Source organism: Arvicanthis niloticus, chromosome 17 (assembly GCF_011762505.2).
Source record: "Arvicanthis niloticus isolate mArvNil1 chromosome 17, mArvNil1.pat.X, whole genome shotgun sequence".
Classification (NCBI taxonomy): domain Eukaryota; kingdom Metazoa; phylum Chordata; class Mammalia; order Rodentia; family Muridae; genus Arvicanthis; species Arvicanthis niloticus.
The window spans coordinates 38,153,969-38,169,831 of record NC_047674.1 but is presented as its reverse complement, the minus strand read 5'-3'; the positions used below and the strand labels follow the sequence as shown (position 1 = coordinate 38,169,831).

Sequence of the window (15,863 nt, the reverse complement as noted above, 5' to 3'; positions counted from 1 at the left end):
TATATGTATGTATATGTATGAGTATATGCATGCATATGAGTGTATATATATATATATATATATATATATGTGTGTGTGTGTGTGTGTGTGTGTGTGTGTGTGTGTGTGCGTGTGTGTGTATACATGTGTATGTATTGTATACATATGTATGTATACATACATATGTATGTATATGTGTGTATGTATGTGTACACATGTGTATACATATACTGCATATACATATACTTCATATGCATGTGTGTGTGTGTATGTGTGTGTGTGTGTGTGTAGTTTACTTTTTTGGCCAATATCATTTATACTAACATTTGTTACTTCATGTATGTAATATGAATATAGGAGGTCTAGGTGATATGCACAATACACTTATGAAAAAATTCTGAAGGAAATAAATAAAAGATAGGAATTCAAGCCAATTAAGGAGACTCATAAAAACAGGTAAACAAACAGAAACAACTCATTATAAGTCTCACCTAGAGATTTTTTAAAACTTCTTTAGAGTATTAGCTCAAGAAAGTCCTGGAGTTTATTTTTTATCTTTGAGTATTTCATAGTAAAAATAACTTTTTAATGTAAAAATGTCAAAAATGAATAAAATTTAAGATGACATAATTTTGTTCAACATATAATTCTGCTACTGTGTATTTATTGAAAAATCAATATAGACAGTATATAAAGAATCAGATGTAGCTGTGTTTCAATACACTTTCTGGTTTTTGTTTGTTTGTTTTTAAAGTTGTAGAGCATATTTTTCTTTTTCTGTGGATTTTGTTTTGATGATTCATGCTCTATAAAAGTGTAAAGAATGGAAATAGGGTATCTGGATGGCTTTGAAGGTCCCTATTTTTGTGCTGTGTGTTCCAATCATCTATGATTAAGATTGATGACCTTAGTATGTGCTAGTGGGAGAAATACTGAAACCCAGAAAATTTAGAATCAGGTTGAGCTTCAATATTCAATACAAGTCTAACCTTGGACAAGTCATTTAACCTTCTAGTGCCAAGCTTTCTTATCTATGAAACAGATAATCAAAACTGCCCCTGCCTTCTTCAGAGTAGTAGGAAAATTAAGTGAAATAATCAGAAATGGAATGAACATGTTTGGGAACTCTCTACTAGTCACAAGCATGCAGTATCCACAGGCTCTGTACAAGTCTCCTTCTGTCAAGGACACTGAGCTTTTCCAGTGCAGCCTTCTTTTTTTCATCTATTTTACAAATTAAATATAATATAGTGCAGGGAAGTGAACTGTCAGCTTGCTAGTCTAATCTTTCTGGGAGAACGGAGAAGAAAATAATGAATTCAAATGTCAGTCACTGCAAGTTCAGTTGGAGGCATGAATATGTGTATAATCATCTAGACTATATCAAACAGTATGCGAAGTTCAGACAAAACATATGACCCTAACAATGCTATCCTTGCATTACACTTCATGGAAAAGTAATGAACCCTAAGGTATATTTACAGGATTGTGTTGGCTTTTCTTTCACATATTGAAATGATACTTGGTGAGCATATGTAAAAACATAATTTTCTACCTAACTCAAAGATTTTCTGTTTTATTAACTATACCTCCATTATCCACCATCCTTACCTGCAATAGTTTCTCTCTCTCTAGCTTACTCCTTCTCTCACTCTCTCACTCTTTGTTGTTGTTGCTTGTCTGATATTTTTTTGTAAGCTCATCCTTTCTGATAGCACTACTCTAAAGATAAAGATTATCATACTTCTAAACATTTATAAAAATGTGTCCAACTTAACTTAGTACCACTATTTAATTGTTTTGGTGTTCTCATTTGTTTGTTTGTTTGCCATTCAAGTTATTTTTGAATAATCAATAAATGATCCTTAGAGACTTTGTTAAGACTTTCATCACTGTTCATTGAGCAGCTCTATTACAATTTAATGCAATAAATTGTACTTTTAGAGGGCCAACATTTCCTTTGAAATAACCAATATTTACAAAAATAAAACTTTAAATAGGAAAGAAGATAAAATATATAAATAGTTCTGAGGTTTCCTTTTGTTCTTATACATTATACATCAACTGCCATTTGTCTGAAGTTTATGTTTTGGTAAATCCATAAACATATAGAATAGCACTATGAATAACTAAGAACAATACTGATAGAGACATAGCCAATCTGTATTTATGACCACTTTTAAGTGTTATTATACTTGTTATTTTCTGTATTAGTCTCTCTCTTCATATATGCCTATATATATATATATACATATATATATATATGTATATATATATATATAATTTCATACTTTTTCCTGTCTATCTATTCATCTGGCTTGTTATGGTTATAGACAAGCATTCTTATATTTAAATGAGCTGAAATACAAACACATTAGGGGTTTCTTTAAGCATTGATTCAACTTCAGAGTAGATTAAGGTTTGTTTAAACTTTTACTCTCCCTATGTAGAATACCACTCTGATCTAAGGAATATACCTGAATTCCAAAAGTCATAAATCATCTAGATTTAAAATGATGTGAGATTAGGAAGTGTATTTAGAAATAGAAAATGAACAAAAGAGATCATGTTCTTATTATACATTGTAGTCAGGAATAGAGTTCTAGAAACAATGTTACCCAAAACTACTTAGTGTTTGTTTTGCTGACAGATGGTAGCAGAGTTTAACATAGTAGGAGAGATGGGACATCAAAGAGTGATTAGGAATGAACATTCATGCTTATGGCTTCCATGCCTTCTCTCTCTCTCTCTCTCTCTCTCTCTCTCTCTCTCTCTCTCTCTCTTAACCTACATTGTTTCTAGAAGCTATCTGATTTCCATTTTTGAGAACTGTACAATAGTTATGACTGAGATACTAATTTTAAAAACATACTCAAGAAGTTCAATGACTGTAAAGTCATTTTGCTTAGTAATAAGCATTCAATTTTCAAGTGATTGCTGCAGTATAGAATTCCATTAGTAATTTTAAATGGACTATTACCATTAGCACCTTTACCTCTAAGTACGTCCTCTATATGAGTAAGATAAATTTCCCTAGCTTGTACAATAATGTAAAAAAAAACCAATTCTGTAAGACCTTAGTTTATTCCAGAGGAAATCAACCTAGTGTAGATTCAACACCCTAAAGTAAATAAGCCCAAAAGATTAAATTAAATAAAGTATCTATTAGACACTCAACTCATTGTTCTTCATTCTACTTAAAAAAAAAAGACTTATTATATGGCTATTTTTTGACAGACTCTGCTAGTAGCAACAATATTTTACTAGGTACATGAAGCTATGAATTCATAATTATGACTACTGATTATTCAAAATTAAATTAAATTAATTAATTAAATTAATTCAAAATTAAATTAAACAAATTAAACATTATTTTTGAAATATAATAAAAACCTTTATAAACGTTGGTTTGAAAATTTTATATGTATATATAGTACATTTTGATCAAATCTACCTGTTTTTGCCTTTCCTACTAATCTTTTTTTATGAGCTCCATTACTTTTCCTTCACTTCATGTGTTGTTTATTTATTTACTTCTTAAACCCAATGACTGCACATAGCACTTGCTTATTATTGGTACATAGGTATATATGCTCTACTGGAGCATCTGTATCCTATCAAAAGACACACTCCTGAAGAAAACTGACTATCCCACAGCAGTCATAAATTGCAAATAGCTTCTTTCTAGAGGTTGTTCTTCTGAATGGCTTTCTGATCCATGTTGAGAATTTGTTTTGAGATTGTGAAGACCTTATGCAAAACCATCACAAACAATGTGAATTTATGTGTGCAATATCATGGGGATATCCAGTAAATATAATTTCATGATAAGTGCCTACTATTTCTGTTTCTTACTCTTTCTTCCTATTTTTCTGAAATGACTCCTGAATGCAAGGGGGGAGATTTATATAGCTGTCCCATATAGAACTAAAAACTTATTCTCTGAATGTAAACAGTAGAGTTCTCTGGACTACCTCCCTTACTACTATAAAATGAAACTTCTCTGTGTTTCACTGTGTATAAATTAATCTATGTGTATAAAGATAAGAAATCAGGGGACAACATTTTACTATGATGAATTAGCAGAACTATAGTATCAAGTTTTCTGCATAGGACTATGAGCTATTACCTACCCAGTCTTGTCTTGATATCTTGATATGCTTTTTCCAGTACCAGTCTTGAGTTCAGTCTTGTGATGTAGGGTTTAAATCAAGGCAGAAAGTGATTGGTTCCTCCCATATCCTTTCTATCACGATTGCTTTACTGAGCCTTATCATTCGGTGATGACATGGAACAAATATGACCAGCCTGTGTTGGGGGAAGAGATAAGAAATCATTTAGAATAAACTATACATCTCTAGCCTACCAATTTTCATCTTTTCCCCAATATCTAAGAGGAAGAAAATGCATTGATTATCTTGTGGAAGTCAAAGAAGACAGAGAGATTGGGCTCAGGGCTCCTTCCTCATTCTCATTCTTATTTTTTCTTAAGTTTTTAAAAGATGCTTTCATGTAAGGTAATCTGGTCTGTTGTCTGTTAACTCCACTCAACTATTTCTAAATAAAATATAGAAAACACCTTAACAATAAACTCCAAGCCATGAATTTGCTATAGTCCCTTAACTCACAGGCTAACCATCTAAAATTAGTTGAAAAAGTTAAAGAAGGACTGGGTCTAGGCCTTGTATTCCTAAATGTGTTATATAGGCACAATGCCTATGATAGAATCAATATTCATCTCACTTTTATGTCAATAAGAAGCTCATACCAAAGAAAACCTTAAATTTGAAATCAAATTTTATACCATTTAAGAAATTATAACTTCATCTTGATAATAATTATACAGATTTCTACCAATAGGTTATAGCTATGCAATAAATCCTAGGTAATCCTCCCTATTCCCACAAATCTACTACTTTTCCCTAGAAAGACAGCTCAATATTAACTACTTTAGTCCCCAAGCCCAAAGAATAGGGGCACTGACTCTTCTTGAACTTCTTCAAGCTGATTACAGGTGTTGAGATATTAGAAGACGGGTGAGGGGAAGAGTAAATTGATAAGCCTCTGATGCTGTGTCTTCACTGCATCCAGTTGGAATTCCAGGACCTCAGAGGTTTGAGCAGGTCTGCTCAGCTTGATTGATGAGTAGATACACCAAGGCTGTGTATTCTGCAATATACAATTCTATATGGATAGTTGTTTTTCAAAATGTCAGAAGTCCACAGAATTGACACTACAATCATTTCTGTATTAACGTTCATTTTTATTAGAGGCCTGACTGCTCCTGACAGCTTCCTGTCTTGGATTCTAAGAAGAAATTGAGCATCTTTTGAGTTACTCCAGTTGTGGTGAGACAGCCACTAGGCAAGAATTGCCTCTTGCCATCTACAAACAAATTACTGTTCAGAAAAGGACACACTTGCAGAATAGTCGACTGATTTTATCTGCCTAGACAGAGTAATCAGCCCTTAATAATTCTGCATCACTAAGGTCTGTCAGATGATCCTGGGCCAGAAGGCTGAAGAACAGATGCTCCAATGGTTTGTAGTATAGGGACTGTCCAGGTGTTCAGTAGTCTCTATAAATTGGCTAAGTTTTAGAAGCTATGCTTTGTGCTTCCCATAATTTTACTTAACTCAGTCATCCGGGATTTCTGACAGGGTTGAAAACTTATAGTCTCATAGCCAGTCCTGGCTATTTACTTTGAGAGAAAAGATTTGAGTGAATGCTTTTCAGTTGACATTCATTCTAAAGCCAAGAAAAAAGCCATGTTCAGAACTAAGTGTTTTAGTTAGGAGAGATGACAGAGGTTCTGGTTAGTCAACAAATGATGGACTGGGTATTAGGTCTATCTTGTACATTACTGACACAGATTGGTATAGTTATGCTCTAATTGTATTTTGAGAGAAAACTGTTATTTTAACAAGAAGGGTGATATGTACAAGGAGCTAAGGTGGGAGGGGTACCAAGAGGAAGAGAGGGAACAACGAGAGGAGGAGAAGTAGAGGAGAAGCTAGGTGATGAGAGAGAGAAAGAGAGAGAAAGAGTGAGGGGATATGGAGGCAGTTGTTCGGGTGTCCCCACCAGTCAAAGATAGTTGATATATCTAGGCTGGGTATTGGGTTACACTTCTGATTGAACATTACCAAACTTATAAAGCCTTTGATTAACATTTTTTAAAAGTGTATACAAGCAAAAAGGAAAAGGGTGCATGGGATAGGGGTTTTCTGGGGTGGTGGGGAATGGGGAAAGGGGATGGCATCTGAAATGTAAATAAAATATCCAATAAAAAAGATGCTTTCATTTATTTTTTAAATATGTACATTACAGAAAATAAAACACAAGGAGGTAAGAACAAAGTCACCCAGTCAAGGTCATCTCAGCTTGATGTGTCGTTCTAGATCCTAAAAGTGTGCATACACTAAGATAATTGAGATTATATAGTATGTATTGTATTAAGCTTTCTCCACATTGTGAATGTTCACCAACTAAAAATCCCATGTTCCACGAGGATTTCAATAATGAGGAATACACCATGCCATCTCAGTCTATCAGACAAAATTGTAATCCTGACTTCCTCGGCAACAGAAATTTTATAGAAGACAAAAATGGCAGCAGGCCCCTTAATAGACCTACTGGAAATTTTACAATTTTTGATTCCACTTAGATTTCCTTCTATTGCTGATGTGACTGATAGAAGTTTATAACATTATTTACCCTTCATGACAGGATACTTAAGAACTACTTACTTTTTATATTCTTTCTGTAATCTGCATTGGTGGGGCAGCATAAATTTTAGTTAACTTCACAGCTTTATAAATAACTAACAAAGGGTTCAGTCACTTAATTATCTATATTAGATGGTTTATAATAATCTAATATAGTAGACATACTGGAAAACATATTAGGTTTAGAATTGTAAATAATTGCCTATTACTTTTTATAGGTCTAATTAATTTATAAAATTTTCATTTTGATTACTACTAATCATGTACCAGTCCATATGCAGTGGGATGTTTCGAACAAAAAAGAAATAATTTTACTTTTATCTTTATTCCTGGAAGTGTCATTTAGCCAATTTTAAAAAAAATCTGTATAAAGAACAGATTTCTTTTTAAGTCCTGATGTTACAGTAAGGTGAATGTTGTTACATTTTATGCTTGTCAACATTTCTATGTCATGTGCAGCTTTGTCCTTGCTGTTAAACGAATACCTGTAAGTTCAAGCTATTAATGCACCTATCCTGAAGTTAAAAGTACACAAAAAAAATCTTTACATAAAAAGCCCATATATTAGTGTGAGAACTCTTTTCTTACTACCACATATGGTGCTTAGCTTGGTTTGCTTTACGTATACATAATACTATATATATAATACGTAAAGAGAATAGGGGAACAATAACATTATTTTTATTTATTTTTATGTGTGAATATAATGTGTGTATATGACCTGTGTATAAACATGGTGCATGTGTATCTATTTGGGTGCATGTATGTCTGTTTGCGTGTGTTTTATTTTGGGCATGGAAGTTTCATAACTATCATGAAGGTCAGAGGACGACCCAGAACACTACAGATGACAGGTCTCCTTTGTCATTAATGTTCATGGCCTCCTTCCAATATATCTTCTGCAAACTCTTGGAGACTCTTCTGTCTCTTTCCTCTACTACCCATAAAAGTACCAGAATTGTAAGTACAATGCTTCTTTGCTTACATTGTTTTCTCGGATTTGGGCTCAAGTCCTAACATTTTTACAGCCAATGATTATCCACCAAATCATGTTCTCAGCCCAAGAATAAGATCTTTAGAATCTTATCTGAAGCTGGTCTGAAGGTCCACACCTGTACCAGTAGCACCCAGGAGCAGACTAGTAGCCTTGTAGTGAGACTTTGCCTCTAAAACAATAAGGAAAACAATATATATATATATTATATATTATATATATATATAAATTAATAATATTATAATTAATTATATAATATTAATTAATAATATATATATTAATTACACACAGTGTTAGTTTCCAATTGAATTTAAAACAGTAGACTAAGATAAGCATGTCTCTTTTCTTCAATTTTCCAGGAAAATGAAAGGCTATTTCTTAAAACACAAGTAAAAATTAAATCCAAATGAAAACTGGTTCTTAGTAAAATTGATTTTAAAACTGGACTAGCTTGTATGTTCATTACTGGAAGCAAACGGAGTTGATTTGAACATCAATTGTCTTAAATAGTAAGCTGATCATTTGTAAGAATAACTAATTTCTTGAGAGTGAACAAATATCAGAGGTAAGTAAAACAAAAATCAAAGCACAGGGAGATTAGAAAAGAAGTCCATGAAATAGAAACATTTTATATGACATTTTTAATACATAAAAAATATATCAACAAACTCAAGAAATAAAACTTGGCCTTTTCAATTAAATGTCAATCTTCCATTATACTAAGATAAAATTTGATAGAATCAAATATTTAAAACTAAAAAGACAATAAATATAAATCATCAAGACATAATATTGTTGTGTTTATACAATCTCAGATTTTAGCCCTTGAAATAATTGTATAGCAAGACGTTTATGTGAAATGAGTATGTGTCCATTCTATTTGGGAATATTTTTGTCTAAGAATCTGAGAAGTACCTATAGAATTGACTTGGAGTAAATATTATCATGTTAATATCATATAGATATTAACAGTTTTAAAGGAATGAAAACATCTTAGACAAAAGTCTGTGGACAGAGTGGCAGACTGTAAATGCTTTTCAGCTTTATGTCTGCAGACCATGTATAAAATTGCTCAGAAAATTAGTTTTGAAAGGACTAAGGGGCATAGGGGTAGGAACATTCTTATAGATATGTGGATAGAGCAGAGATGGGGTTTTGAACATTCAGAGGATGGACTGGCAGGGGGATAAAATCTGGATTGTAAAAATAGATTAAAATTTTAAAAAGAAAGGGCTAAAATATATCATTTCCTAAGCATGTATTTAATAAGATCTAAAACTTGGTACATATTTCTAATCTCAGTGTACAGAACGAGGCAGGAAGAGAGACAAATAAAAGCCAATAAAGATTGAAAATTGAGACATATCACAAACATGAAAACACAAACTTGCATATATACACACACACTGAAAAAGGGAGAGGGAGATAAAGAGACAGAGACAAAGAGACAGAGTGAGCAAAAACAAAGGAACAACAAAAGTAAACAACAAATAAAATAAAAAGTGAACAAATGATAAATAATGTGTCTTCATTCATTTTTATTTTTTAAAAGTAATCGACTACTCAGGACTTGATAGTTGTGGTCAGTGAATGAAGATAACGAAAGAGCCCAGAATTAGTTCAAACAACCAATGATAAATAATGTCACAGTAACCTTAAATGAATAGAAAATAAGACTCCCATGACATCTTTTATAGTTAAATTTAATAAGATAGACATGGCAAGATAATGTGTATATAAAGTCTATATAAAGTCTCACCAACATGACTGACTAAATATGAAATGAACAATGAGGAGAGCAATGCATATCACAATGATGGGCATGGAAGAGAGGTGGTAGAAGAAGGGAGGTCCCTTAGAATATTCTAACACTTTTTAATCTTACATTTATGATATTAATTTACTAGATAAATTAGCATTTATGAACGTAATCATATAATCCATTGTCCTTCTGTGTCTGGCAAATTTCACATAACCTACACAACTATCCATGATGCCAAGAATGACAGTATTTAGTATTTCTTTATCTCCTTCGATAATATTCTTATAACATTTCTTTTCATTCCCACCAACTCATCAGACTGCATGTGTTCAACATTCTTCTTAGATTACTTTTAAAGTAATATTTTGTATATATAAATGTATATATATGTATATATATATATACTTTATATGCCTACATAAACAATTATTATACACAGAGTTTACATCAGTATACATTTCTGCACATGGTTACATTGTATTATCTTACTACTCCATTAGTAGTTTAAAATATTAGAGGAATATACCCAAATAATTTCATAATTTAATGAAATTAATTATGAGTGTCATTCTTAAAAATTAGTCATACTGTTGAAATAAGAAACTACATTGGAATCTTTATTGAAGTTCACATACATTCTAGCATGAGAAATCTGTACCGTTTAAAGGGAATGTAAAGTTTGTCCTTTGTATTGCAAATTATTTTTGCAAATGCCAAATTTATTAATTTATTTATTTTAAAAATTATGGTATTTATTTACATCTCAAATGTTGATGCCCTTCTGATCCCTCTCCCTGAGCTCATCACCACATACCCCCTATTCTTTCTCTCTGAGAGGATGCTTCTCCCTCTTTCCCCCACATCCACCTTCTCTGGAGCATCAAGTATCTGTAGGTGCATCCTCTCCCACTGAGGACAGACTAGGAAGCCCTCTGCTACTTATGTGTCGAGTGCTTTAGGATAGCCTATATATAATATACTCTTTGGTTGGTGGCTTAGTCTCTAGGAGCTCTTTGGGGTTAGTTTAGATTAGTTAGTCCAGATTAGTTGACACTGTTGGTCTTCCAATGGGCTTGATATTTCCTTCAACTCCTTCAATCTTTCCCCCAAACTACCATAGGGGTCCCTGACCTCAGTTGAATGTCTAGCTGTATCTGTATCAGTCTCAGTCAGCTAATGGTAGAACCTCTCAGAGGACAGCCATGCTAAGGTATTGTCTGCAAGCAGAGCATCCGTAATAGTGTCAAGGTTTGGAACCAGCATATGAGACCAATCCCAAGTTGGGCCATTCACTGGATGTCCTTTCCTTCAGGCTCTGCTCCATTTTTATCCCTGCATTTTCTTTATATAGGAACAATTCTTGGTCAAAAATTTTGAAGGTAGGTTGTTGTCCCTATCCCTCCACTGGGGACCCTAATTACTGAATGTGGTCTCATCAGGGTCCATCTTTTTACTCTTGGGCATATTAGTTAAGGTCCCACCCCATTGAGTCCCAGGAGCAATGTTCTACAGCTATCAATGTAACATGTTTTAGAATCTGGGCTCTATATTAGAAACCTTTGTGGAACACTGGACTACCCAGATTACCCAGTAACATTAATTCAGAATTGGTGTGTTTGAAGAAAATGCCAAGTTTTCAAAGCTCAAATTTTCTCTATGTATCCAATATGAGAAATGGTAAATGGGTATGCAATGCATTAGAAGGCAATTTGCAAATTCTTACTACCATGACTTAAAGAGCATCAAATTGAATTTACTTGAATTTCATAAATTACTATACAATGTTCTGATTAATCTACAAAGCTTGTTGTTTTTTTAAAGATTTCTATCTTACCTTAACACAGGAAAGTAATCATACAGATAACAGGTGTATAGAATTAGAATTCTGTTTATTTTCATAATAATTAAAGAAAATATGTACAGAGAAAGAAGTGTCAGAATAATTTAAAAAATAAAGCTTTCTAATTTGCTGTCACTATTCCAATTATACCCATAAGACTGTTTGTTCAAAATAGAGCAGAGAAAACTTTTTAATGAAAGTGTGCATTATTCCTTGCACATTAATATATTAAATTATCAGGTCAGGGAGTTACAGTGCCCTTTGGGTCAATAGGCCACTTAAGCATCTAGTTAAATTTATATGAGTACATTGCTTGAAAGATAATTGTAATCATATAAAATGCCTCAGTTCAATGATTCCAATGTGGCTTAAAGATAATGAATCTTTTGTATCATTCATCTTGGGAATATTAACATTATCGAGCCTTACGACTGCTAATGAGCTTTTTGCGAGGAAAAAGCATAAATTACAGGCACAGATATTTTGATTGTTATAAGGGTGATGCTTTAAAAAGCAATTAGTATGCCTGTGAGTAAACAGCAGATCTGAAATTGACTTTGATCACAAGGAAACTGAATACTTCAAGCATCATAACCATTTTATGAAAATTAATCCCTTAATAAAACTAGAAACATTGCCCAAGTTTTAAATAAAGTACAGCTAAGAAGTTTGAAATGTGTCAGTAGCAAAAAAGTTATGGACAGATAAAGGGTAGGATCAATTTGTATATGGATGTAACTGGACAGTAAGAAGGAGAAGGTCTACCACGCAGAATTCCTGAAACCTTATAAGAAAATATGAACATGAAATGTATTGAAGTGATTGAATTGTATAAGGTAAGTCTGTGTGTGTGTGTGTGTGTGTTTGTGTGTAAGTTTGTGTATGTTTGTGTATGTTTGCATGTGTGTGTATGTGTGTTTGTGTATGTGTGTGTGTGTGTGTGAGAGAGAGAGAGAGAGAGAGAGAGAGAGAGAGAGAGAGAGAGAGAGAGCTCTCCTTCTCTGTACCATCCCTTGATGGATTAATACTTTAGTAGTGAATAACTAATAAAGGAAAACAATCTCTGCTCTTTGGGGATTCAAAAACTAAGTCATTTCTATGGAAGAGTGCAAAAGCAGGATGTACTAGAATAATTTAATGGATGGTGTGTTACTTCAAATTTCAAAAGGTGTCTATTTTACTGATGCTAAGACTGAGGGTGTATCATAGACTATGGCATAGATCCACTACTTAGTCTCACAATTTATGAATTAGGATTTCTGTGAACTGCCAGCCACATTTGTATATGTAACAAGTTTTAGGCAGTGAGATTGTGTTTCAAACATACAAACAAAAATAGCATGATATTTTATCTAAGGTAGTAACAGTAAACATAAAATATGCCATGGATCAGATAAAATTTATTAAATGTGGACCAAAAGTTTTACTTATGGAAAGGACTAAGTATGTGGACTGTAGATATGAAATTGGACATAATTTGTAATTTCTTCCTTCCATATCTTGCTTTCAATGTTTCTTTTGATCATTCTCATTTAACTAGATGTATCCAGCCTCATCACAAGTGGGATTTATGTCCAGTCAAATGACAGAATGCAGAAATACCAACGGGACTCTCAATCTTCTTGGTGAAGCAAGTACCCCTTATCTCCAGCACCCAGAAAATATGTTTGGCTTGGCATTGAGATTTCATTTCATTCATGTGGTTTTAAGAAAGTCCTTGTTGTTTCAGAGGATAGCTAAAGATCTCAGTTACCATAAAGGCTATAAAATAGATTTGTGGCAAAATTAAATCAGGGTATTTGTAGGAAACTGCTGAAGTACTGAGATAAAAATATCTATCATGTATAAACCTAAAAGCCAATCCCTAGTACTGTGAGATGAGATTAATACCTCAATGTTTTAAAAATTGAAGTCTGGAGCAGAGGGCATGGTGCAAATGAGAAGGCACAGCATTATGTAATCACATCAAGCAGGAGGACTTAGTTGTAAATCCCAGGGTGAGTCACACAAAAAGACAGGGTCTCAAAAACAAAAACAAAAGCAGAGAATATAGCGCAGGATTATAGCTCTTACCTAACTTGGAAACTTTTCTTTCCTTTATTCATTTATTTATTTATTTATTGTTGATTGATTGATTGATTGATTGATCGACATTACAACCCAATCACAGATTATCACTCTCTTTATTTGTTCCCAGTCCTGCCCTGACAAATAACTGCCCACCAAATAGAAAAAGAAGAAACAGTGCAAAACTCATATGGCCACAGTCACCCTGATGCCTAAATCACAAACAGACTCAACTAGATGGAGAGATTTTCAAAGCAAGTTCCCTTTTGGACATTGAGGAAAAACTATTAAATAAAACACTTGCAAACCAATTCCACGAACAAATCAAAAACATCATCTATCATGATCAAGTAGGCTTCAACTCAGAGATGCAGGGATGGTTCACTATATAAAAAATCTATCAAAGTAATCTATAATATAAAAAAAACTGAAAAAAGTTACATGATCATCTTACTGGATGCTGAAACACCTTTAACAAAATCCAACATCCCTTAATGTTAAGTCTTGGAGACAGGAGTTCTATAAGGTACATACCTATTATAATATAAGCAGTGTACAACAAGCCAATAGACAACGATAAATTAAATGGAGAGCAATTTAAATCAATCCCACTAAAATTAGGGATAAGTCAATAAAGCAAACCAAAAAATTGTGCCAGAGAACTTCTACACTTGATAAATACTTTCATTAAAGTGGGTGAATACAAAATCAACTCAAAAAAATTAGTAGCCCTCCTTTATACAAGTGATATATGGCCTGAGGAAAAAAAATAGAGAAATAACACATTTTATAATAACCACAGATAATATAAAATATTTTGGTCTAACTCTAGCTAAGCAAGTGTAAAACCTATATGACAAGAACTTTAAGTGTCTAAAGAAGTTGAGGAAATCATTAGAATATGAAAAGATCTCCCCTGCCCATTGATCAGAAGAATTAACAGAAAAAAAAAAAATGATCATTTTCTCTACAGCAATCTACAGATTGAATGCCATTCCCATCAAAATTCCAGGGCAATTCTTTGCAGACATTGAAAGATCAAATCTCAACACTATATGGAAAAACAAAAAACCAAGGATAGAGAAATAATCCTGTTCAATAAAAGAACTTTTTGGAGATATCACCATCCCTGGTTTCAAGCTATACTACAGAGCAAAAGTGATTTAAAACTGCATAGTTTTGACATTAAAAAAAAAAAAAAAAAAAAAAAAAAAGCCAGGTCAAATCTGAGTTCTAGCCCCAACACCAATAAATCAGAAAGAAAAGATAAAAGAAAAAGAAAAGAAGAGAATGTGAAGTAATATTTTGGCTACTTAGTGTCTCATTATATGAGGATGTAAACTGCTTTTACTTTACAAAATGGTTCTTTCTGTTGTTGTTTTATGACACCTTTTCCCTCCTAACAAAATAAAGAATAACATCAAAGTCATATAACAATGGCGAATGTTATGAGCAAGGGCAAACCAAAGTTACATTGTTTGCATAGCATTCTGTACATTTGCTACAAAATTTTATTCAACTACATATCTCAATAAAATATTTATTCTAAAAGAATTCACGGTATAAAAATTTAAAATCCTCATTCTTTAAATTTAATTTTTAAATTATTTCTTTAAATTACTTTTTGAGATTATATTACGATCACATGAATTTTACTTTTTCTTCTCTTTATACATACCTCAAACGCCTCCTGTCTCTCTGATTCAAATTCATACCCTCTTTCACGATTGTTTCTACACACACACACACACACACACGCACACACACACACACACACACACACACACACGAGCCATCATCTCCCACGCTGGTGTCTTGTGGGTGGAAGGGCCCGTGTTTCTGGCTGGCCGTTCTAGCTGTGACAGGCGCGTGGCCTCTGGCAGTTTCTAACTGCTGCGCGCCCATGGTGGCAGAGCTAAGCCGAGCCGCTGCTGCTTAGGTAGTCGGCCCAAGAAAACGCCAATTTAAATATCTCCCTCAACAGAAATGCATAAATACAGCATGCTTATTCTATATAGTAGTACTTGTATATATGTTTTCAAATCTAACTCTTTGTATTGGATAAGCAATTGTTCCTTTCCCTGAATAATATTATTTCTTTTTTCCCCAGTATTCTTTAATTACCGGTAAATCTTTGTGAAGGACCAAAGTCTTTTGGGCTTTCCCTCCACTCATATTAGTCTATAGTTGTCCTTTGATCAATCTTAATGGTGAGAATTTATGGGTATACCTTTTGGCATTCTTAGGAAGTGCAATCTTAGAGTGAAATCCTCTATCCCTTAGCTCTAAAAATGCCCCAACTCTCTTTTTTCACGTCCTACTTTTCCCAATAACAAACTCCTGCTTCTACAATGATCCCTGCAGTTGTATGCAGTAAGACTTAGCTCAACAACCCTAAGCATGTACTACTCTTGGGGTCCGGCGATTGCCCCACAAACTACACAAATACAGATCTCTGACAGACAGGGATGGTTTATTGAATGTTCACCGTAA

At 33.3% G+C, this 15,863-nt stretch overlaps 1 protein-coding gene across 2 annotated transcripts in view; it reads right to left on the bottom strand.

Moving 5' to 3' along the window:
- Positions 1–15,233, bottom strand: part of LOC117722690 (uncharacterized) — a 52,624-nt gene extending 37,391 nt beyond the window's left edge. Inside the window, exons 1-3 of one of the 2 annotated variants that reach the window (XM_076914653.1) lie at positions 15,049–15,211; positions 7,693–7,873; positions 4,113–4,287 (exon numbers count right to left, since the gene is read on the bottom strand). The gene's annotated coding sequence lies outside the window, so the exon portion shown is untranslated. Of the gene's footprint in view, positions 1–4,112; positions 4,288–7,692; positions 7,874–15,048 lie in introns of both variants that reach the window. The other variant, XM_076914654.1, reaches the window with a different exon arrangement.
- Between the last annotated feature and the right edge of the window lie 630 nt (positions 15,234–15,863).